Genomic DNA, 6,295 nt, shown 5'->3' with positions numbered 1-6,295 from the left:
TCTTTGAACGGCATGGACATCCCGGATCCAATTTCATTTCTAAACAGATTTGGTACAAAACGGAGATCCGTAGTCCAAGTTATGTCCCGCCAAAGTGTGCCCAAAAACCATATTTTCATACAAAACCACAAAGTGCCAATTTCAAAACAAGCCATTTCCAACTCTTTTCAAAACCAATCAAAACATGCCAAGTTCATCCCTTTTCTTTGAAATCAATCAAAATATATCAAATTCAACATCAAGCCTCCTCAACTCACACATTGACACACATTACCACAAATTACCAAAATCACTATCTCATCATTTTACCCCACTTCACCCAAGTGGCTCAAACTCAAACACATTGACATATCATATACTATTCCTCATGCCAATTCTCAACAACACCAATTCCAATAAATTATTATTGTACACAATCAACATCATACTCACCATCAACATGGTTCAACCCACAATTCAACCATAACCAATCATCAAGTATATATCACAACATGCATATTTCTCATACATCATACCACTAAGGCCTTAATAATCATCATCACATATATGACCACATCATATATCTCAATCATTCAACAACATCAACAATTCAATGCCTATCTTAGGGCCTCTAGCCTAAGTATTTCCTACCACATTACATATTAGATACGGGAAACCGAAACCATACCTTAGCCGATTTTCCCAAGCTCCCCCGGAGCACTTCCAAACCACTTATCCACAAGCTCTCAAGGCCTCAACACCTCCAAGAACAGATTTTTCACCACCAAACCCTTTCCAAGCTTTTCAAAGTCACCAATCAAGCTCCAATATTCACATATACACAACCTAAGCCACAACCATCATACCCATACACAACATCTCAAAACCCAAACATCATAGAACAACAAAATCACACTAGGGTTGAGAATCTTACCACACCCAAGGTCCAAGGAGACAAGATTAACCTTCTCCTTCAAGAGAGTTGGGTCCTATAACATCAAAGAACCCAAAATCTCAACATTTTACCCATGAAACTCGAAAATAAGGGCTGGAATTTCGAATAGAAACACGTGGCTTACTTCAAGATTAGTTGTATGGGTTTTGTAGAGCTCTCCGCGGTGAACGCGTGGCCGCAAACGGAGCGGCAATCGGAGCTCTAGATCAAAAGTTATGGTGGTTTGAAGATCAAGTGAGAGAAAGAACTTGAGAGAGTGTTCTTCCTCCCCTCTCTTCAATTTCAGCGTGTTTGAGTGTGTTGTGAGGAGAGAGAGTGCTGAAAACTAGGGTTTTGGTTTAGTTATGTTGGGCCAAGGGCCCACTTTGGGTCCGGTTGGCCCGGTTTGGCCCGTTCGGTCCAATCTTGGTCCGAATTCTATAAAATTGGTACCGAAATTCTCGTCTCAATTTCCTCTATCATATTAAGCCATAAAAATATCATTTTTGGCTTTCTAGAATAAATTCTCATATATGGGTTAATTAGCCGTTAATTAACCGGGTCTTACAAATAACAAATCACACTGCCCTGCAATTCCTTGAGAGACGACCCGAGGTTTAAATACTTCGGTTATAAATTTTATTGGGTTTTGTTACTTGTGACAACCAAACTTTTGTACGAAAGGATTCTTTGTCGGTTTAGAAACTATACTTGCAACGCGACTATATTTTTACAAAATTCTAAATTAGTAGAAATCCGATCGTCAAAATGGCACCGTTGCTGGGGAATTGCAACTGTGTCCCTTATTATTGGTTATTGTAAATATTTTCGTTTGCCTGTCTATTTGTTTTTATTTTCGTTTTTTATTTTTACTAATTACTATGAGTTCTCACCCCCGTCGCTTTGAGTTTGGTTCAAATATTGTTGAAAGGAATGAAAGCTATAACAGGAACATGTATCAAGGTCAAAACAATCAGAGATGTACGGAGCCACGAGGATCTGATCAACCCTTTAGGCAACAACACCTTCCAAACTACGATGGACGACGACCATTCAATAATGCATGTCAAGACAATAGTTATGGTGGATCCCTTCGTGACAACCATCACCCACCAAATTACTACAGTCAGAAACCATTCCGAGGTGCATACCAAGACGATAGATATGGTGGACCCCCTTGTAATTACCGACAATCCCCGTCATATGCCTATGAACCACCTCCTCAACACAGCTTTGAACCACCACACTCACAAGCCAACTACCACCATTCACCTCCATATGACCCTAACCCTTATTCACCCCAATTCCAACCTAATTACTCCCAAGAACCACCACTTCCCTATGCACAATGTCCATATCCATCACCCCAGGAATCAAGGGAGCAACTCAAGGAAACATTAGAAAGATTTCATGCCACACTTCACCAATTGAATCAAGCGATAAATTGACTGCCTTCCCGACGTTCGGACACTCAAAGAACCCCACACGGCTTCATGTGGGCAATCTAATGAAGAACGCAATATGAAGGAGATACTAGAAACTCCAATGGACAGTAAGGAGCATGATTTTGTATTGGAACAAGTAGAGGAAGCTGAAACTATCGAAGAAGAAGAATTGATTGAAGACTTAGGAGATGCTGAACCTCCATGGGAGTCCAGAATTGAGGAGAATTCCGTCAAGAATTTTGCACTTGATGCTAAGGAGGATAGTGCACAACCCCCAAAGCAGGTATCTTATGAAGAACTGGACGAAACAACTCAACAAGCGAGTTTCCTTGATGATGATGATCATGAGTCAAGTCCCCCTAGTGATGAACTTGCATCCGCAAGTGAATTTTTTGAGATGGAAGAATCTTCCCTAAGTGAATACGAAGATGATGCGGAGGTAGATTTTTCGCAACCTCCAACTTATGACTTGAGTGATGAGAAAGATATCGAAGACTTAGATCAAGATGTGTTGAAATTGAAGAAGTTTGCAGCGAAGTGGAGGAATTCACGGAAGAATACAAGGGAGTAGAGCTTGCAAAACCACTGGAAAGACATATTCCAAGGCCATTACCACCCAATACAAAATTCAAGTGGGTAAAATCCTTAGCCTTTATCCTTACTTTTCCACTTGAATATGGTTTGCTTGAAACAGATGGCCAGCTTAGAGTTCTTTGCGGCTTTAAGAGTAAAAGGGAAATGGTTCGTGCTCAGAGCTGGTATGCAAGATTTAATAAGGTTCCACGCTTCAATTTGAAGCGTAAGGATTGGTTTCGAGTTCGATTGAATGGGTCTCGAAAAATGTTTGGTCATCTTGGTGAGAATACAACTTCCAAACCACCTGGCTGGAAAAGTATAAATCGAGACAAAGGCGGATATAAAAGCAAGGTTTGGGATCCTGGAATCTATTCTGACATTCAACACCCCGAGAACCTGAGAACTTGTTTGAATATGCTCAAGGGCTTTACATGCCTAGTTTGGGACTCCGGAGGCTGTTGGCATTCTAAACAGTGGTGGAGATTTTTGGATGAATTCAAGCACAAGCCACCATAACAAGGAACTCCCCAAAATGTCCAACTTAAGGACTTTAACCAAAAGTGCTAGGTGGGAGACAACCCACCATGGTATGATAGTTCCTTTTTCACTTTTAATTTTATTTCATTTTGTTTATTTTTAAGTTTTATTTTATTCTGTTTTCATTGAACCTGGAATTATTTATATCATCCACATTAGCATTGCATATTGCATATTGCATAATTGCATAAAAAAAAATCACCCCACGCGAGCGCGCAGGCCACGCGTGGGCGTCGATTAAAAATCGGCGTAAAGATCCAACACCCAGAAAGTTAGGCTGGAATCGTGCGGCTGGTGTGCGTTTAGCACAAATTGGCCCACGCGTTCACGTCCCTGATGCGAACGCGTCACTTGCACTGCGCATATCCCACGCGAAAGCGTGAGCGACACGTACGCGTCGCATGGATTTCAGGGAACCTATTGGAAACAGAGAGTTGCGCCAAAATGACGCTGGAATTGTGCGTTTAGCACAATTCTGAGCGACGCGTACGCGTGCCCTACGCATACGCGTCGCTTTCATTATCCCACAATCAGGCGATTGCGTCAATGACGCGTTCGCGTCAGAGCCCTTTTCGCCCTAATCACGCGATCGCGTACTCCACGCGTTTGCATGGATTCAAAATCACTAACATCCACCCATGCGAAACCCTACCCATTCCACGTCACTTCCCCCCAACCCTCCTCTGCAACCTCTCTTCTTCCCCCCAACCACCATACCACCACCTTCACCGACTAGCATCGCCGCCACACCCCCGCACCGCACCCCCCTCGCCGGACCCACCCCCCTTCTCCTCCCTCCCCTTCTCCTTTCTTCCCCCTTCTTCCTCCCCTCCACGACCCCGACCCCACTGCTGCCGCCCCGTCACCGAGCCGCCCAGTGACACCGCCACCTCCCAGACCTCCAGCCAACCACCCACCGGCCACCACAACACAACCCTCACCCCTCACCTCTTCTCCTCCTTCCCTTAAACCCACACCCACCACACAGCCCCCTGCCTCCACCACGGACCACCGCCGTGCCGCCACCCATCGCCGCCGCGTCACCAACACCACCACCACACCCCCACCATCTCTCTGATCCATACATTTATTCCTCTGCGCACCAAGTTTCGCCGAATACTGAATCCTGTTTTCCGTTAATTAGTTAGTTAGTTTTTCAATTTTTTTTTCAAAATTAGGATAGTTAGAGATGCATGATTGTAGTGGATTTTAGTTGGTTAGGTAGCTAAGATGTGGTTAGTGGATTTAGGCCTGATAATTGCACCGTTCTTGCTACCTATTTTTATCTGATTCGCAATTCTTAATTTGCTGTGATGATGTGCTGTTCATATGTTGTTCTTTCATATTGATGTTGATGTTACACTGTTCTCTCATGTTCTTGATATTTGTTAATCTTTTTAGCACTATTTACTGTCATATGAACTGATTTTCTTGTCGTTTATTACCCGGGAACATCCAATTTTAGCCGGAATGCTGCCCAAATTTTTTCAAATTGTTTCACTCAACTCCCATTCATGAACTGGTTTTAGCAAATTCAAGTTTTGCACTATTTGGTTTCAAGCTAGCCAATTCATGGATGAATGGGCTTGCATTCTCACTCTTTCTGGTTTCCGGATTACTAAACTGCATTATAGATGATTTCCTTTTCCTTTTGCAAATTTTATAAGTTATCATCAATAAATGCAAATTTTTGCTTGAATATGAGTTGATTGTTCTTCAAGTTTGTGAATTTATTGTTAACTAGGAAACGCATTTTCATGCCACTTACTTTAACTTTCTTTTTACTTACTAACCGCTTTAACTTTCTAACTTTTCTATTTACCTAACTACTTTCACTTTCTAACTTTTCTTTTTTACCTAACTACTTTAACTTTCTAACTCAAAGGCATGATTACTATTTTTCCTAATTGACAAGATTTCCACATATCATTTATTTTGGATTGTGATTTTTACTCTCAGACTTTTCATTTGCATACAGTCCAAAATTTACTTATATTTAACTCATTTCATACTTCTATTGCTCTTTTGCCTTTATGCTTATATTGATAAATCCTATTTGCTTACCTGTTTTCCTATTTTAGTTCTTAAACTGTATCCTGCAACTTCTGCTTTTCAGGATGTCTGATCCCAAAAGTAAGGGAAAAGGCAAAGCAACTACAGGCAAAAGAAAAAGAGGCAAATCCTCCACCTCTATATTAGACCTCCTTCATGACGATTCCTGGCGGGAAAAGAATTTCACCCCGCAGGAAAAGGCTGATCAGTTGGTGCCTGCCACTGACCCAGAAAAATTTGCAAACAAATACTGTGAGCTGAAGTACCCAGTTTTTGCCACTTCCAGGAACCTATACCTGGAAAGGACCCTCAAAATTCCAGAAGAACTCAAACAATACACTTCAGAACAAATTAGACAGAGAGGTTGGTTCTTCTTGGAGCGAAACTTGACTGAGATCAACTCATCCTGGGTCAGAGAATTCTATTGTAACTACTACAAAACGTCCCTAGATGCAGTTCAGCTTAGAGGCAAGCATATTCTGGTTACTGAGGAAGCAATCGAAGAAATCCTCCATCTCCTGCCTAAATTAGATCAGCCAGATGGTTACCAAAAGGCTGAGGAAGATGCGATTTATGAGATTTGACTGAGACACAGTAAAGCAGAGAATAGCTATTGATCCCACTCTCCCCTGGGTCATGGGTAAGACAACTACAACCCCAAAGGGAATAAAGATCATTTATCTGAATGATGAGGCTCGGCTTTGACAGCAGATTTTGAGTAACTATGTGATGCCGAGCACTCATGAGACAGAGGTGCCAGCTGCCATGATCA

This window comes from Arachis hypogaea, chromosome 17 (genome assembly GCF_003086295.3).
Source record: "Arachis hypogaea cultivar Tifrunner chromosome 17, arahy.Tifrunner.gnm2.J5K5, whole genome shotgun sequence".
NCBI classification, from domain to species: domain Eukaryota; kingdom Viridiplantae; phylum Streptophyta; class Magnoliopsida; order Fabales; family Fabaceae; genus Arachis; species Arachis hypogaea.
Note: the sequence above shows the minus strand (reverse complement) of the source record.